Source organism: Colobus angolensis, unplaced genomic scaffold (assembly GCF_000951035.1).
Source record: "Colobus angolensis palliatus isolate OR3802 unplaced genomic scaffold, Cang.pa_1.0 Scaffold122, whole genome shotgun sequence".
Classification (NCBI taxonomy): Eukaryota; Metazoa; Chordata; class Mammalia; order Primates; family Cercopithecidae; genus Colobus; species Colobus angolensis.
In genome coordinates, this window is record NW_012113364.1 from 5,498,027 (window position 1) to 5,517,867 (window position 19,841).

Below are 19,841 nucleotides of genomic sequence, written 5' to 3' on the forward strand. Positions count from 1 at the left end.
GCATTTATTGCTTTGGGTGTCGAGAATTGGAGAATTTCAGCGTTTATTTAAAGATTGCTGGGTGCAGTCGCTCCTACTGATAATCCCAGCACTTTGGGAGGCCAAGGCAGGAGGATTGCTTAAGGCCAGGAGTTCGAGACCAGCCTGAGCAACATGGTGAAACCCTGTCTCTACAAAAAATTTAAGAATTAGCTGGCCTTGTTGGCTAACTTTGGTCCCAGCTACTCAGGAAGCTGAGGTGGGAGGATCATTTGAGCCCAGTAAGCTGAGGCTGCAGCGAGCCATGATTGTGACTCTGCACTCCAGCCTAGGTGACAGAGACTCTGTCTCTGAATAAATAAATGAAAATAATGCTGTCCGGGTGCAGTGGCTCATGCCTGTAATCCCAGCACTTTGGGAGGCCAAGGTGGGTGGATCACCTGAGGTCAAGACTTCAAGACCAGCCTGGCCAACATGGGGAAACCGTGTGTCTACTAAAAACACAAAACTGAGCTGGGTGTGGTGGTAAGCACCAGTAATCCCAGCTACTTGGGAGGCTGAGGCACAAGAATCGCTTGAACCCGGGAGGCAGAGGTTGCAGTGAGCCGAGATCACACCATTGCACGCCAGCCTGGGCAAGGAGAGCGAAACTCCGTCTCAAAAATAAATAAATAAAACAAGAGTGAAACTCTGTCTCAAAAATAAATAAAATAAAATAAAAATAATGCAGGAACCAAGTCAGGTAGTTGCCTAGGTAACTAACTTGAGGCTTGGGTCTTAGCAGGAAAAGAAAACCACCCATCTGAGCTGAGGGCAGATGATCTCTTGGTGACCTGCTACCACCAAGTGAGCCATGGAGGGAACGGATTGATGGCAACCCACAAAACAGGCTTAAAAATGCAATAACCTCACAGAGATCTCTCTGCCGCTTGACATCTGGGCAAAAAATGTAATTGAACTGTTTTTTGGAGGGCTTTTGTGGGAGACAGGGTCTTGTTCTGTCACCCAGGCTGGAATGCAGTGGCACAATCTTGGCTCACTGCAACCTCCACCTCCTGGGTTCAAGCGATTCTCCTGCCTCAGCCTCCTGAGTGGCTGGGATTACCGGCGCCCGCCACCACACCTGGCTAAATTTTGTATTTTTTAGTAGAGACACAGTTTCACCATGTTGGCCAGGCTGGTCTCGAACTCCTGGCCTCACGTGGTCTGCCTGCCTGGGCCTCCCAAAGTGCTGGGATTACAGGCATGAGCCATCGTGCCCGGCCTTGATTTAACTATTGAAAGTGGTTTCACAAACTCAGATCCTGACCGTCCTTGCACAATGGTTGTTTGTCTTGGATAGGCACAAAGAGGATGGAGGCTTTAGCTAGTGGGTTACATAGCTCTGGGTTTCCAAGTACTAAACCGTGACCCTGTGCATAACATCTCTGTGGCCTGGCTACATCTCTGTTTCTTCATCTGCAGAATGGGAGAAATAAAATAGACGACACCTACTAAGCACTAAGATAGTTTGCCTGCTGAGATGGAATATGTGTTTATGTGTATGCATATAAAATGAATCATCAACCACAGATCAGATTAAAAAGCAGAGCAACGGGTTTTCCGAAGCAGCAGTAGGAACGTTGGAGGCTGAGACACCACATCAGTGTTTGGTACAGATGTTTGAGGTTTTCTTACCAGGCTATAAAAATGTTTACACAGTAATTAGGCCTGTTATCAGTATACAAACAGATTACACTTTACAGAATGAATGAACGGCTCAAAAACCCTCTCGGTTTTCATGAGGTTCGGAGCATTTTCCTAATTCTTGGGTTTACGAAAATAAATCCGGTTTCCAATAACACGGAGCCACGGCTGAGTGTAGGGGAAAGGGATCTGGGGTGTGAAATGAACTCTGACAGCGCACATGTCACTCAATCTCTCTGACTGGGTCTCCCCATCTGTAAATGAGCTAACCAAGATTCCTCTCCTCCTTTAATTCCACAGTTCTATTACTTTGCAGTCAATGTCTTCTAAACACATATTCATTCTCTTCACCACAAAAGGATATGTTTAATTAATGACTTTTTTTAAGGTGTAATTCTGCTGAATCACATAATGAGACTCCGATCCAACACTATTCAGTCATATTGAGACTGAGTTTGTGGCAGTTAATTCCTGACACTGAAGCCCCCAAGCCCAGTCTATAGGATGAGACCACAAGGTCGACTTGGGCTTTATGTGGATGTCCAGCTCTTCCAGAACACATCAATGGTTCTGAGTAACACTTGACTGAGGCTGGGTGCAGTGGCTCACGCCTGTAATCCCAGCACTTTGGGAGGCTGAGGCGGGAGAATCACTTGAGGTCAGGAGTTCGAGACCAGCCTGGCCAGTATGGTGAAACCCCGTCTCTACTAAAAATACAAAAATTAGTCAGGTGTGGTAGCATGTGCCTGTAGTCCCAGCTACTCAGGAGGCTGAGGCAGGAGAATCACTTGAACCCAGCAGGCGGAGGTTGCAGTGAGCCAAGATCACGCCACTGCACTCCAGCCTGGGCAACAGAGCAAGACTCTGTCTCAAAAATAAATAAATAAATAAACACTTCATTGAATGTTTTTCTTTTCCTGTTTTCAAGGAATAATACTTAGTTGTAACAAATATGACACCAAAATAATTAGCCAAGCTGTCGAATTTGCACTTCTAAATTTTCCTGTTGCCTAACTTTTGATAACGAAAAAGTGCAAGCAATTTTTAATCGTGATACACACTTTTGGGATCCAATACGAAAGCAGTAATGTTTAAATGTTCAGAAATGAGCTTTTAATGAATATTTAATTGCTCTATTCTTTATAAGTATGAATTATGCTTTCAGTAACACTCTGAATACTAAAAAGGCAAGGTTCGGTTCTTCCTAGTTATGTGTTCAAATTTCCCAGTAATTTGTTTCAAAAGAGGAAAAAAAGGTCATCTTGGTTTCAATCTCTATGAGAAAGAACTTGGAGAGTAATTTAGAAGTAAGGTAACTTCTTACAGCAATATCCCAAATTCAACAAAATTTAGATGTATGTAATTTGAAATGCATAGAAAAAAATCTAACAATATATATACTTGAAATGTGAATGGTATTGAGAATGAGAGTGAAGAAAGATGCCTTCCATGTTCTCTGTAACATTTCTGTATAGCCTTTAATTTCTTTTTTTAAAAGAATGTTTAATTTCATCACTAAAAAACGTCTTAAGCACAAAACAGAGCCACTCATTGCGCACCTTTATCAAAACAAGTGACACAGTTTGGCTGTGTCCCCACCCAAATCTCACCTCGAGTTGCAATAATCCCCACGTGTCAAGGGTGGGGCCAGGTGGAGATAATTGAATCATGGGGGCGGTTTCCCCCACACTGTTCTCCTGGTAGTGAAGAAGTCTCACGAGATTTCATGGTTTTATACATGGGAGCTCCCCTACACACGCTCTTTCCTGCCGTCGTGGAAGACACCCTCTTGCTCTTCCTTCATCTTCCGCCATGATTGTGAGGCCTCCCAGCCATGTGGTACTGTGAGTGTACTAAACTTCTTTCCTTTATAAATTACCCAGTCTCAGGTATGTCTTCATTAGCAGTGTGAGAACAGACTAATACAATGAGCATCCTATCTTCTGTCCCAACCAGGACCGTGGGTTTTTGAGATTAAAATTCCCAAAATAAGATGGTAGGGGAAAGTGTTTAGTAGATTACAGTCTCCCAACACTCTCTTCAAGGCACTGGTGATCATCAGTGCTACATTTTATTTATTTACTTTTTTTTGAGACAGAGTCTCGCTCTGTCGCCCAGGCTGGAGTGCAGTGGCATAATCTCAGCTCGCTGCAACCTCCGCCTCCTGGGTTCAAGCAATTCTCCTGCCTCAGCCTTCCAAGGAACTGGGATTACAGACACCCACCACCACGCCTGGCTAGTTTTTTATATTTTTAGTAAAGACAGGTTTCGCCAGGCTGGCCAGGCTAGTCTTGAACTCCTGACCTCAGCTGATCCAACCATCTCGGCCTCCCAAAGTGCTGGGATTACAGGCGTGAGCCACTGCGCCCGGCCCGGTGTCTACATTTTAAAACAAATATTTTTCCGATTATAAAAGAAATGTGTGTTCATCTGCAAAACCACAAAATTATTCATAATGCCAACAGCTTTGAACAAGCATTGTTAACATTTTTGGTCCATTTATTTCCATTGTTCTTCTGTACCACGTTTTTAAACAAAACTGAAATCATACTATGATTGCAGTTTTGTTTGTAGCCACACTTAACTGGTACGTTAGAAATCACCAAATTAAGGTCACCAAAGCATTTTCTCTCCATCTGTTACTCCTAAACACTACATTTTATTTTACATTCTGATGGATAAAGACTCACTTTATTGTACCACAGTAGTGCAGGCAGAATGGACAGCTGGAGACAGAATGATCTTTGGAAAATATAGACTAAGTCATATCACTCACTTGTTTAAAACCCCTCCATGACTTCTATTGAACTCAGTATCAAACCCAGACTCCACAGGATGACCCTATATGAGCTAGCCCCCATCTCTCTGAACTCATCTCCCGCCACACCAGTCTCCTTCCTTCTCCTCTAAATGAGCCCAGTTCATTCCTGCTTTGAGACTTTTGCACTGGCTGTTCCCACGCCCTGGAAGTTCTTCCACAGATATTTCCCCACCTTATCCCTTTATGTCATTCTGGTGTCAGTCTAAATAGAGCTCATCATTGAGATCTTTCTTGGTTGGGCTCAGTGGCTCATGCCCGTAATCCCAGCACTTTGGGAGGCCGATGCAGGTGGATCACTTGAGGTCAGGAGTTTGAGACCAGCCTGGCCAACATGGTGAGACCCCATCTCTACTAAAAATACAAAAATTAGCTGGGCATGGTGCCACACACCTGTAATTCCAGCTATTCAGGAGACTGAAGCAGGAGAATCGCTTGAACCCAGGAGGCGGAGCTTGCAGTGAGCTGAGATCACGCCACTGCACTCCAGCCTGGGTGACAGAGCAAGACTCCATCTCAAAAAATAAATAAATAAATAAAAATACAAAAATTAGTTCAGGCGCAGTGGCTTATGCCTATAATCCCAGAACTTTGGGAGGCTGAGGCAGGCGGATCACCTGAGGTCAGGAGTTCAAGACCATACTGGTCAACATGGTGAAACCCCGTCCCTACTAAAAATACAAAAATTAGCTGGATGTGGTGGCGGGTGCCTGTAATCCCAGCTACTCGGGATGCTGAGGCAGGAGAATCGCTTGAACCTGACAGGCGGAGGTTGCAGTGAGTTGTGATCATGCCACTGCACTCCAGCCTGGATGACACAGTGAGACTCCATCTCAAAAAATAATAATAATAATAGAAAAATTAGCTGGGCGTGGTGGTACATGCCTGTAATCCTAGCTGCCCTGGAGACTGAGGCAGAAAGATCACTTGAACGCGGGAGGCAGAGGCTGCAGTGAGCCAAGATCGCACCACTACACTCCAGCCTGGGCAACAGAGCAAGACTATCTCAAAAAATAAAAAAAGAGAGAGAGACCTTTGTTGGCCATCCAATCTGAAGTAGCCCTTGCATCTGTCTCAATTATATCCTCCAATTTTATTTCTATATTTTTTATTGTGTCTTACACCATAGACAATAAGGGTACCATCTCTGTTTGACGAATTCATCATTTTCCCCAGTACCTGAACCAGAGATGCTCAATACATACTAGTTGGATGAATGAAAGCATTTTCAAAGAATCCAGATTTGTGGTGCATGAGATAAAGTAACCTACTTAAATAGGTCTTATTCACAGCAGCACAGTCCCTTAATGAGGCTTTTTAAAATAGATTGTCACCCTCTCCAATGACCTGGTCATGGAGAGCTGCCCACAGCCCTGCCAGTGGGAAAGTAAACCAGTTATTTAGTCTTGTTCAGACTTCAGTTCTGCTTCTCCACCCTGTTACCTAAACCAGAAACCCAATGGTGACACCTTCCCTTTCTCCCACTTCCCCAGCAATTAATAAGTCCTGCCAATTTTCCCTCTTATGGAAGACAAGCTCAACATCACAGTCACTGTCTTTTAGCAGAATCATTCCAGTTTCCTTTCAGAAAACACTCTCTCCCGGCCGGGCACAGTGGCTCACGCCTGTAATCCCAGCACTTTGGGAGGCCGAGGCAGGTAGATTACCTGAAGTCAGGAGTTCGAGACCAGCCTGGCCAATATGGTGAAACCCCATCTCTACTAAAAATACAAAAATTAGCCAGGCATGGTGGCAGGAGCCCATAATCCCAGCTACTCAGGAGGCAGAGGTTGCAGTGAGCCGAGATCGCACCACTGTACTGCAGCCTGGGCAACAGAGTGAGACTCCATCAAAAAAAAAAAAGAAAAGAAAAGAAAGAAAACAATCTGTCCCAATCTCAGTGACTTTTCAGAAACCCACCCCTAGATATAGGAACCCAAAATTATGCCAATCAGATATGTCCTCTGAGCATCTTGAATGCAGCAGAATGATACAATAACAATAATGGAGGGCAGGTGAGCCCAAAATTGGGGCTTAGCCTGGAAGGGTTCTTGGCTTTGCCCAGGAAAGAATTCAAGTGCAAGCCAGGGGTGTGAGACAGCAACTTTTTTTTCTAATAGTCACAGAATATCTATTTATTTACTTATTCATTTTTTTTCCAACTTTTATCTTTTTTTTTTCCAACTTTTATCTTAAGTTCAGGGGTACATGTGCAGGTTTGTTACATAGGTAAATGTGTATGTACCATAGTCATTTTCTGCACAGATCATCCAATCACCCAGGTATTAAGCCTAGAATCCATCAGCTATTCTTTCTGATGCTCTCCCTCCTTGCACCCTCCACCCTCTAACAGGCCCCAGTGTGTGTTTGTGTGTGTGCATGTGTGTGTGTCCCCATGTGTCCGTATGTTCTCATCACTTAGCTTCCACTTATAAGTGAGAACATGTGGTATTTGATTTTTCAGTTCCTGTGTTTGCTAAGGATAATGGCCTCCAGCTCCATCCATGTCCCTGAAAAGGCCGTGATCTCATTCCTTTTTATGGCTGCATAGTATTCCATGGTGTATATGTACCACATTTTCTTTAGCCAATTTATCATTGATGGGCATGTAGGATGATTCCATGTCTTTGCTATTGTCAATGGGAGATAGCAACGTTTATTGAAGCAGCAGTGTACAGCAGCAGCAGAGATACTCCTTGTACAGCAGGGCTATTCCCTAGGCAGTATGTGCAGGGTAGCACCCCAGTGCTGCAGTCGTATTTATACCCATTTTTAGTCATATCCAAATTAAGGACAGTTTAAGCAGAAATTTCTAGAAATAGGGTGGTAACTTCTGGGTGGTTGGGTCATTGCCATGGAAAGGGGTAATAACTTCCAGTTGTTGCCATGGCAATGGTAAACTGACACAGCGCATGTGTGGGTGTGTCTTATGGAGAGCTGCTTGCCCCCCAGCCCTGTTTTAGCTGGTCCTCAATTTGGTCCAGCCAACTGGACCAAATTGAGCCCCACCTCTAGAGTTGAGTCCCACCTCCTAAAGGTTGGTGATCATTTACTTCCATAGCATCCACTGGAAGAGACCATAAGTCAATTCCTGCCACCGAGATCCCCTGGACTGCCTAATTCCTGTCTATTCCGTGCCCGGTTCTTTAGGGATGCTCTTAATCCTGTGAGTTTCCATCAATATTTCTAATGCAATCTTTGTTGACGTTGTTAGCCAGACTTAGTTTCTATTGCTTGCAACCCAAGGATCCTAGCTGACAATTCTCCTGTTTGCTGAATCCATCCCATCTTCTCCATCCTCCCCACCATGGCCTCATCAGCCTTGCCTGGCTTTCAGAGCCAGCGTCCTCCCTGGTATCCATGTTTCTGGTCTTCTTGGTGCCAAATTCATTCACCACAAAGTCTCCAGCCAAAACTGACCATGCCACCCTAATGGAGAAATGCTGAGTCCCTGGTCATGACCAAAGGCCCCCATCTATCATTCTGGTCACTTCTTTTGTACCTCCCTGTTGCAATCTTTAAGCACCAAGAACTCCAAACTACCAGCTGCTTCCTCATATTCTCCACATGTGTTCTAATCTCTCATCCCTTCCCACCCTTTCCTCTGCACCAGAATACCCATGAAAAGCTAACCATGTCCTTAATCATCCTGTAAACTCAGCTCAGACATCACCTCCACCCTTGCCTAGCTACCATGCACCTCTGCTCACAAATGTGCAACCCTAACACATGGTCTGCCCTCCCCACTAATCTGTGAATTTTTTGATGACAGGCACTGTGTCGTCTTCATCTATCCGTACCACATAATAGGCACTGAATAAATGCTTGTTGAATGTTAAATGATTAAAAACATAATTCACATTGAAAAACCCCAGGTTGGATGCAACAATGGTGTTTTTCTTTTCCTCCTTCCGAACCACATTTGGAATTATCCTCAAATTGAGCGTTCTGAGAAATCTGCCAATGCTCTGCTATCTTGAAGGATGGTTTCATAGCTTAGGAGTCAGAACTCACACTGTTTTAACAAGCATCAGAGGCTGTTGCTGGTTGCACTGCCTAATGGTTCTCAATCGTGAAAGGACATTTCAGACACTCTGACTACACCAGCTGAAGAAGCCCCAAGTGACGGGCTAAGGTGCCACTCAGCCTATACCAACATGAGTACAGAAAGGGAATATGCAAAAAAAAAAAAAAAAAAAAAAAAAAAAGCTTATCGTCAATCATCAAACCAGTACAGGCACACGTGACAAGGGAAGGGCTTTGCTGTGGGATTCTCCTTCCTCCCCAGACCAACTGCACAAGACACAGCTCCTCCTGTGCCTCAGTTTCCTCACCAGGAATGAAGAATGAGATGCTGACCTAGATTCATTCAACAAACATAGACAGGGCACCCACTCTGTGTCTGACTCTAAACAAATTACTGCAGGTCAAAGATTCCCAAAATACTTTTCCTATCCTAAGGAAGCAGTGTGGAAAGTGCCACACACATAGGATCGAAACCCGGCCTGTTAGCCTCAAACCGTAACGCTGCTTCTGACCTGCAAGCTTCACAGCCCCAGGAAAAGTGATTTCAATTCCCTTCGCAGCAGTTTCCAAACAGGAAAAATGAGGATGACATGAGCTCAAAGGTGTGAAAGGGTCTGGCACACAAGTAGGGTCTCAGAAATCTGAATTAAGAGGGTCTCCGAAGGCTTTAAACGTCCAAAGTTCTATCAATCGGAATTTCTCTCGTAATGAGAACTAGTGCCCCCTTCTGACAACTAGCGAGCACTGCACAGGTTGTCAGTATAAGAATGTGGTAAAAGACACCACTGCACACACCACAACAGGAGCAAGGGCCTGCCACAGATATCCCACCTTGGCTGGTGACCCTCCCAAGGCCAGTTGCTATGAAAAAGAAATGTATAAATGAGATCCTTGCCCTGCCCAATATTTATGGAGGGATCAGAAGCTACCCACTGGGGAGATAAATGTAAAATTCAAAAATGATCGGTTGTCATCCACCCCCACCTTGTACCCCCCTCCCCTTACAAAGGAAAGAGCGTCACGTGTGTCGGTCAAGTCTTCCCCATCGCTTTCTCAACAGAACCAGCTGAATTAAATTATTTTCTTGCCAAAAAGCCCTTATCCTGCACCCTAGTCGAAGGCCTGATTACTGGCAATAGTTGCTTTCAGAGTTCAGGGAAAGGTGACATCTTGGTGAACAATTCTAAGAGGATTTAGCTCTCCTCCAATAAAATATCATGAGGATTGGATTTCCAAAGAGTTTTGTTTTCATTACTCCACTTGGATACACCCAGTAACCAACTTCACTGTCGTAGAACAGCTTCTCAGTAAACAGCTCCATGCAGCTATTGCCATGAAAAACCCACACGTCTGCAGTGAAGTCAAAAAAAAAAAGCCACTCCACTGGTCTTCCACCAGGGCAGGCTGCTCTGGAAACACAGCTCAGGGCATCCTTGGGGCTTTGGTAGAAGACCCCACTGATTGCCTGAGGAACTAGCAAAGTTATGCAGTTCCTGGAGCCCAGGAATGAATCCTAAACTGGGCGTGGTGACAGAACCACAAGGCTGAGAGGTCTGAGGTGACACCTGGACATCAGGACAGGTAGCAGATAAAAATCAAGACTCCACATTCTTCTTCTTCCAACACCTCCTCCCACCCCACAAAAATGAAATAAAACCACGAACAAGCCAAGGAGAAGAGCTGGAATCAGGCTCCTAGGAAAAACACGTCCTGTTCTAGCCTCAAGACAATTTCACACCAAATGGCTTTAAATTCCTTTCCAAAGCTTTGATGCCCGAATTGAAAAATAATTTCCCTTTTAAGCAAAAGTCAGCAGTTAAAGAAGCAGAACCTGAAAATCCTAGGAGCTCATGAGTTCTCCTATGTGCACAAATGTTGCGTGTGTCTGAACACGCAGCGCAGAAATCTACCCATTCTTTCTGGGAAGGTCATCCCAACTCTGTGGCAGAGGCTACTGTGGGTCACTCTAGAATGTAGTTATTATCACCACGAAACAGACTTCCTAGCCACACACAGCCGGCGCTAAGCTGCTATTCCCTGAGCCCAAGAAAGTCTCCTTTTTTGCAGAAAACCGGCTCAGGGCCTGGGGATGGCTGGCGCCCCAGTCTTGGCACTCAGGGAACTGCAGGCACCGCTTCACCCGGGAGCTAAGGGCTTCGACCCAAATGGAAGAAAGGCGCCTTCCTCACACAAGCCTCGTCCAAGAAAAAAGAGCAGTGGGAAACGATGGTGGGGTGGTGGCTCGGGCGCACGTGGCCCAAGGCTAGGACGCAAACTGATCGGCTCGGTGCACCCTCTGTATCCCCAGTCCGTCGGGATGGGGTGTCCCCCGCTGGCCCTCTCCCCGAGGGCGGCCCAGAACTACCTGCTGCTGCCTAGGCGCCCTCGGACCAAGTCTCGGGAAGTTCACTCCGTGTTGCGCTAGTCCGGAGAGACTGGGAACCCGGGTAAACCCAGACTGTCCGGGGAAGACGGAGCCCGCCCCTGCCTGGGCGCCAGACCCATCCAGCTGCTTGGAGCTCAGGGACTAGGTCCCAGCGGGACTGCAGAGGCCTCTATGGTTACCCCTTGCACCCCGGCGCCCCTAGACTCGGGGTAGATGGCAGCGAGGAGCGTGCGCCCAGGAAGGCAAGCAGTCAGCCCTAGGGGCCAGACGCGGAGAGAACCCTGCCTCCCGCCTCCCCCGATCGCCATGACTCCGGCTTCCCGAAGAGACCTGGTTGCCGCCGGGCGCTCCCACCTGGGCTGCGGTGCGGCTCCGGGTCCCCTGCCCTCCCTCCCCACCGCCCGGGAGCCTGCGGCCGGGGGCGCGCTGCCTGGTGGCCACTAGCTCCTGGGGGCTACAGGAGCGGTTCCCAGTCTCCAGCCCGCAGAGTGCCGGGACAGCAGAGTGCGCCGCGGCCCTTCCCTAGCCCCACGCCCCCAGGCAGGCAGCCAGAGCCAGCTCCACGGAGGGCAAGGTGGCCGGGGCAGCCCCCAGCCCGCCGGGTGGGTGCCCCAGTGCCGGAGCCAACAGGTACGGGAGGCGTTGTCTGCCAATCGCCCGCCCACTCCGAACACGGGGGCTCACGACAGCCCGGGGGTTTGGACACCCTGGAGAGGGGCGAGGACCGAGGGAAGAGGAGAAGAGAGGGAGCGCGCGGGTGAGCTGGGGAGCCGGCGGCGGCACTCACCTCTCGCTGGGCCGGGGCCCCGCAGCCCGGCAGCCGAGGCGCCTCCGCACCGCGTGGGGGGCTTCCTCCGAGGCCCGCAGGGAGGGGGCGGCGCGGAATGGAGGCGACGAGCGGGCAGCGCTCAGCCTCTCGCTCACACCCCCAGCCGCCAGCCGCGTCCCCGCGCCGGCATCCTCGCTGCCGCCGGCTCCCTCGGTGCCCCCGGGCCGCTCCCCACGCGCGCGCCGAGACCGGCACGAGCCCCCTCGTCGACTCGGAGCGCGATCTGGGCGCGTGCCTCCCTGTCCTTGTCCTCTGCTCCCGTCTGGGGACGTGTGCCCCGCACCCCCTGCACCGCGCGCTCTTCTACCCCTCCCGCTCCCGCTGGCCGCGCGGGTTCAGCCCATGTGCGCGGCTGCCTCGCAGCACCCCGGAGCCCAGTGGCCGAGGCCCCGCCGGAGTTGCGCGCCCTAGAAACTCCATGCAGCTCCGGCCTCCTCCCCAGCTCCTCCCCTGCGGGACCCCGGGGCCTTGCGGCCGCCAGCAGCACCGTCCACGCTCTGCCGGCGCCCGCGTTCAGGAGCCGGGCTTCTGGGCTCGCCTTGGCCGCCTGTGCCCCGGCTCCTCCGAGGGTCGGGGAGTCCCCACCCCCACCCTCCGCCTCCCCAATGGCTCCCTCGGTTTCCAGGCAGCGCAACCTGAGGAACGCCTCGGCGCGCGCGCACTCACACTCGCGCGCACACACACACACACGCACGCACATGCACGGCACACACAGGCAGACACGCGGGGGGCGAGCAGGCGCTTGGCAGACGGTGCTCCTTCCTTCCCTTCCCAAAGAGGCTGCCCACGTTAACTCTGGCAAACTGCTGCTCCTCGGAACAGGACAACTCACCCTAGCGCCCGCCGCCTTCACTACTTCATCCCAGGTGCACATACCCTAGGGCCACTATTACACCTGAGCCCACCGGGGAGGCGGGGCGCCGAGGTGGAGGGGCCGATGGCCGAAACTGCGGGGGCCAGCATTCCGCGTGACCGCCCCTGGCGACATCCAGGGAGGCAGGGCTGCCGCGGGGCATCGCCCACCCACCTGGGATCCCACTCCTCCAGGGCCTGAGAACATGAGGCGTGGCCCCCACTTCTTCCAAGGTCATAGGACGGATCCGATGGGAGGGAGAGGGCACTTGGGCACAGGTGTGAGCTACAAATTCGCAGACTGTCTGCAACCTGCCCAAGCGCTGACCTCTGCTGAGTCTCCGCCCAGACAGACCCCTCTCTCCCCTGCTTCGGGTCTCAAGGGCAACGCATTTGCTTGGAGTCAGCAGTCACCTTTCCTAGTCCCCACCTGTCTGCCTCCCAGGAGCTGACAGAATACACAGTGCAACCAAGGTTTGTCTTGGCAAGCAAAAAAAGAATCAAAGCAGCAAGGTGGGGCTCAGACTGTCCCGTAGACAGACTAGATGCTTGCCAGTTCCTTTTTGCTGACCCCAAGATTGTGCCAATAAAGAAGGAACAACAAACCTGGCTGAAGCAGGCTAGTCTTTCCTTACAGCACCCTCCTTTCTCGGGTCCCCAGTTTCTTGCCCCCTCTTGGTGGCAGAAAGACCGCTCACCAGCTCAGATGCCTCCAATTCCCAGAACCAGAGAAAAGATACATGTGAAAAATCCTCACACCAATCAGGAACAAAAGCAGGCAGTGCTGCTCCAAGCCTCTTATCCGAACAGTTCAGCAGTCACCTCTCCACTGTTTGGTTCAACTGTCAGGGAAGTTTGGGCATTTTTTTTTTTTTCTTTGCCAGCCAGCAGCACAATCAGGGTCGTGTGTGTGTGTGTGTGTGTGTGTGTGTGTGTGTGTCACCTGGGCATGGTTTCAGAGTCCCTGAAGCACTTGTGGGTGCCACGCCTTTGGCATTTAGCATTTGCTAACCTGTATTATTACTATCTTGTATGGACCCTACTTCCCTAGTAATCTTTTCAAAATATGTTTTTATTTGTTATTCTTATAGGTACATGGTAGGTGTACATATTTATGGGGGTACATGAGAGGTTTTGATACAGGCATGCAATGTGAAATAAGCTCATCATGGAGACCAGGGTACCATTCCCTCAAGCATTTATCCTTTGAGTTACAAACAATCCAATTACACTCTTTAAGTTATCATAAAATACACAAGTTATTGACTATAGTCACCATGTTGTGCTACCGAATAACAGGTCTTATTCATTCTTTCTTTTTTTTAACCTATTAACCATCCCTACCTACCCAACCCTCTCAACCCCCACCCAGCCCCCCTCACCCTTCCCAACCTCTGGTAATCATTCATAGATTCTCTGTCCATGAGCTCAATTGTTTTGATTTTTAGATCCCATAAATAAGTGAAAACATGTGATATCTGTCTTTCTGTGCCTGGCTTATTTTACTTAACATAATGATCTCCACTTCCATCCATGTAGTTACAAATGACTGGATCTCATTCTTTTTTATGGCTGAATAGTGCTCCATTGTGTATATGTCCCACATTTTCTTTATTCATCTGTTGATGGACACCTGGGTTGCTTCCAAATCTTAACTATTGTAAACAGTGCTGCAACAAACATCAGAATGCAGATACCTCTTCGATATATTAATTTCTTCTCTTTGGGGTATATACTCAGCAGTGGGATTGCTGTATCATATGCTCCCTAGCAATCTTAGAACTGAGATGTAACAAGCACCATTCTCAGGGACTTGCTGGGTACCCCTCCCCTACCCCAGCATGAAAACACAGAAAAATCTTGAGTTCCTTCAAAGAAACTCCAGGCACCTAGCTAGCCCTGAGAAGTAAACCAGCAACTTGATAAGCAAGAAGGTAATTTTAGCTTAAAACAATAGCCAAGGAAATTAGAGTCAGGGAATGTTTTTGTTCGCTGTATCAGTCTGTTCTCATGCTGCTAATAAAGACGTACCTAAGACTGGTTAATTTACAAAGGAAAAAGGTTCAATGGACTCACAGTTCCACATGGCTGGGGAGACCTCACAATCATGGCAGAAGGTAAAGGATGAAGCAAAGGCACATCTCACATGGCAGCAAGCAAGAGAGCTTGTGCAGGGGAACTCTCATTGATAAAACCATCAGATCTCATGAGACTTATTCACTATCATGAGAACAGTATGGGGGACACCTGTGCCCGTGATTCAATTACCTGCCACCGGATCCCTCCCATGACACATGGGAATTATGGGAGCTACAAGATGAGATTTTTTACAAGTTAAGGAGAAGCGACTGCTAAGCTGTTTGGATGAGAGGCTTAGAGAATCACTGCCTGCTTTTGTTGCTGATTGGTGTGAGGATTTTCACATGTATCTTTCCCTGGTTCTGGGAATTGGAGGCATCTGAGCTGGTGAGCAGTCTTTCTGCCACCAAGAGGGGACAAGAAGCTGGGGACCCAGGAAAGGAGAGTGCTATAAGGAAGGACTAGCCTGCTTCAGCCAGGTTTGTTGTTCCTACTTTGTTGGCACAACCTTGGGGGCGGCAAAAAGGAACAGTCAAACCATATCATTCCCTATAGAATCTAAACATAACATCTTAGTGTATGTCCTTGAGTTGTTTTTCAGAAACCTGGACCCCCATTAAACTGATCGACTAGCACATAGACCTCAAATAAGAGGGAACTGAGGACTAAACTCTAACTGTGGTTCTTGTTCTGAATTTCTTCCTGAACGGTCTGGAGGAAGCCACACCTACGGGCCAGAATGAGCATTCTTTTCTGCACACCCCATATTTTCAGATTAAGCTATACCTCCTTAACTAATCACAAATCAGAAAACCTTTGAACTCACCTATGACATCTGTAGAGAGGGGATCTCCCTATGTTGCCCAGGCTGGTCTCAAACTCCTGGCCTCAAGTAATCCTCCCACCCCCACCTTCCAAAGTATTGGGATTACTAGTCCCAGTGTGAGCCCATGTGGGCCTCTGCTCCTAGACGTCTGCTTTTTTAAGTCAAACCAAATGTCAAGCTTTCATGGATTGATTTATGGCTTTGCCCGTAGCCTCTGCCTCCCACCTTTAAAAATCCTTCCCTGTAAGCCAACTGGGTGGCTGGGACTTAAGCATGAGCTGCCTGATTCCTCTTGGTTGGTGCCCTGCAAATAAATGCCTCCCTTTCTCCTGCTGCAAAACCTTGATGTGGATAGCTGGTCTTACTGTGCCGGGTGAGCAGCCCCTGTTATGACATGCTTGAGCCACTGGCTGAGTTTCATGTACCTAGTTCAGAGATGTGCATAGAAGGTGATATGGTTTGGCTCTGTGTCCCCTCCCAAATCACATCTTCAATTGTATTCCCGTAAGACTCACGTGTCGTTGGAGGGACCTGGTGGGAGATAATTGAATCATGGAGGCAGTTTCTCTCATACTGTTATCGTGGTAGTGAATAAGTCTCTGATGGTTTTATAAGGGGAAACCCCTTTCACTAGGCTCTCTCACTCTGTCTCTTGTCTGCTGCCATGTGAGATGTGCCTGTGCCTTTGGCTTTCCACCATGATTATGAGGCCTCCCCAGCCATGTGGAACTGTAAGTCCATTAAATTTCTTTCTTTTGTAAATTGCCCAGTCTCAGGTATGTCTTTATCAGCAATGTGAAAACGAATTAATACAGAAGGTATTATATTTACAAAGGTTTCCACAATGTGTCACACGCAGATGAATAGAGTTGACAGGATCTCCATAAGATCTCTCCCTTTGATCCCTTAGTTTGGATGAATGCTGCATCATTTAACAATCTGTTGCCTCTGTAAGCAATTATCTTGTCACTTTCTAGATGGCAACCAGGTCACCAAAATGCCTTGGTAGGGCCAAGCATGGTGGCTGAAGCCTGTAATCCCAGCACTTTGGGAGGCCGAGGTGGGTGGATCACTTGAGGTCAGGAGTTCGAGACCAGCCTGGCCAACATGGTGAAACCCCATCTCTACTAAAAATACAAAAATTAGCCAGGCATGGTGGTGGGTGCCTGTAATCCCAGCTACTTCAAAGGCTGAGGCATGAGAATCGCTTGAACCTGGGAGGCAGAGGTTGCAGAGAGCCGAGATCCCACCATTGCACACCGGTCTGGGCAACAGAGCAAGACTCAGTCTCAAAAAAAAAAAAAAAAAAAAAAACAGACAAACAAATGCCTTGGTAAGTGTAGATACACACATGAAGTTCCTGGTAAAATGTGGGGGCCTCCCACACAACCAGAGTAGGAAACATCTGGCCAAAGCTCTCATTCTGCCCTCCCTTCCTGCCTGTGTAAATTTGGGCAAGTTGTTTATTCTCTCTAAATCTCATCGCCCTCATCTATAAAATGGGGATAATTAGACTATCTATTCCACAAGGCTGTTGAGAAAATTAAATGTGATTATGTGAAATAGCAGTTCACTCAGTTAACCTGGCTCCAGGCATAGAGTAAGCTTTCAATAAATGTTGGCAGCTGTTACAAGTGAATAGTCAACACAAACACATAACAAAGACCTTACTTTGGGGGGAAAAAAATCAAGGATCTCTTGCCTTAGGACCTTAAGCTCAGCGAGCCTCAGAACTAGAGAAGGCTACGCAGTAGCTCACACTCATAATACAGATACTTTGGAAGGTGCAGGTGGGAGGATTACTTGAGGTTGGGAGTTTGAGACCAGCCTGGGCAACACAGGGAGACACCATCTCTCAAAAACAATGATTTGCAAAAGTAGCCAGGTGTGATGGCATGTGCCTGTAGTCCTAGCTACTCAGGAGGCTGAGGCAGAGGATCCCTGGAGCCCAGGAGTTCAAGATTACAGTGAACTTTGGTCACACCACTGCACTCCAGCTTGGGTGAAAGAGCAAGACTCTGTCTCAAAAAAATAAATAAATAAATCAGAAACACAAAGAACTAGAGAAGCTGGATGGCAGACTTCTGCAGTTTCTTGGTCCTCTCCAGCTATGACCATTTTGAGACTTCCATGTTAAGGTGGTTGCAGGTTTACAGGCCCTGGAATATATGTGGTCAAAATGTGTCAGCTCCTTCCTATGAAAATACCAAAGAAAATCTTTTACCAATTACCGGGATGGAGGCTGAACTCAACATGAAACAAAATGAACAGGAAGGACTTCTCCTTATCGTGCATTTGTAGCTGGATTTAGCATAAGTTCTCTCTCTAACCTAGAATAGTACAGCCCTCCAGGAAACAGCGAGGAGTCAATTTCAACTTCCTTCTACCACCTGCCTCTAGCTTTGGGATTCAGAGTTACACAAATCAGACACCGAGACAAGTGCTACCTTACCAGTGATAATCCTCTCGTAAATATCCCCTTCCCTTATCTTCTTTCATTTTACCACCAATAAATATATCTACTTCAAGTGCCCAAAACACCCAAGGGTAGAGGGTGATGAAAAGATTCATTGCACTCTGAATAGAAATAGGTAGAAGTAGAAAAAAAAAATCATTTGAGAAATGTATGTTGGAGGGTAAAATTGTTCAGGTCTTCCATCAAAGTATGGAATCTAGGACTCACTAAATTCTTTACAACACACATTCTCTCCTGTGTGGCTAGGGGTTTGCCACAAACCTTGCAGTAGTTTGCTTTGCAGTAATCGGTAACCAGGACAACATTTGGTATCTGGAAGGAGTGTGCTGCTGTAACAAAAACTTAAAATACTGGCTTTGGGATTGAGCAACGGGAAAAAGCTATAACTTCCTCCGAAGAGTATTAATGACAGTTGCAAGGACCTTTGGAAAACTCTTGGAGGAAACATGAAGGGCACAGAAAGTGCTTATTGGAAGCTGGAGAAAAGAACGCCTGAGTCACGTACCAGGAGAACAGTTAGCAAAACTGCTACCTGTCAATGGTCGGCTGGGCGTGGTGGCTCACGCCTGTAATCCCAGCACTGTGGGAGGCCGACACGGGTGGATCACTTGAGGTCAGGAGTTAGAGACTAGCCTGGCCAACATGGTGAAACTCCGTTTCTACTATAAATACAAAAAATTAGCCAGGCGTGGTGGTGCATGCCTATAATCCCAGCTACTCGGAAGGGTGAGTCAGGAGAATTGCCTGAACCCGGGAGGCAGAGGTTGCAGTGAGCTGTGATCAGCCACCGCACTCCAGCATGGGTGACAGAGCAAGATTCTGTCTCAAAAAAAAAGAAAAAAAAATCAATATAACTAATGGCAAGAATACCTAAGGACCTCATGGATCTGATTTCCAAGGGGAAAAATAGAAAATGCCAGCTGGATTTTTCCAGATGCCTATGAGAAAAGGTAAGCAGAGACAGGTTAATTGAAGAAGAAGCTATTCCAGTTTTTTAGTAGAACTGAGATGGAATAGCAAGGAACCAGAGTTTGCTGAGTTAGAAAGGATTACTGTTTCTCTGCTGGGTTAGAAAGGACTACTGTTTGTCACTGTGGCGTCTCCAGGCAAAACCTTTCAAATCTGGGGCAGCAAAATCTGGTTTCTGGGAAAGATGGACTCAAGAATGGGGCTGTAAGATCCTTTGTTAAGGCCTCAGACATATTTAAGGGGATGCCCAAAAGGGCTTCTACATGTCTTAAAGACACTGTGCCTCACTCAGCAGCTTTGCAGGAGCCTAAAGATAAAGAAAGGTCTTTTTTTTTTTTTAATTTTATTTATTTATTTATTTATTTAGAGACAGAGTTTCACTCTGTTGTCCAGGCTTGAGTGCAGTGGCATGATTTCAGAGAGGAAAAGAGAGACAGGGAGAAAAAGAGAGGTTCCGGGCCTGTCTACAGCGATTCAAGCCCCTGCTGTGAGCATCTTCCCAGAGGAGGCTACAGATTCTGTTGGGCAGAGACAAGCCACCCCCGCCATGCGCGCTCTGAACTCCCAATCCACAGAACCACAAGAGGCAGTCATACATTTTTGTGTTAAGTAACTTTGTTTTGGGATGAATTTTTGTTATGCAGCAATAAATAACCAGAAAAATTTAATTTACTAAATTAGAAAGATGTCAAAAAATATGTTGTAAAGTGAAAAAACTTAATGGCAAAATAACATGTATGGTGCCACTTTTGAAAAAGAAAACTTTGTATATGGGATCCATATACACATATGTGCACCAAATATAATTCCAATGCTTTCTGTTTACTAACTCTGGAGAACCAGTATTGAGGGGATAAACATATATATATTTATTTATAGATGAATATATGTTTACGTATTTTATTTATATAAATA

General features: G+C 47.4%; 1 protein-coding gene across 3 annotated transcripts in view; it reads right to left on the minus strand.

Annotated features, from left to right (window-relative positions):
• Window positions 1-19,841, minus strand: part of CALN1 (calneuron 1) — a 683,678-nt gene that overhangs the window by 557,969 nt on the left and 105,868 nt on the right. The window contains exon 1 of one of the 3 annotated variants that reach the window (XM_011932146.1): window positions 11,683-12,504. The exons of the other annotated variants lie outside the window; for them this stretch is intronic. The gene's annotated coding sequence lies outside the window, so the exon portion shown is untranslated. Of the gene's footprint in view, window positions 1-11,682; window positions 12,505-19,841 lie in introns of those variants that run through there. 3 annotated transcript variants of the gene reach the window in all.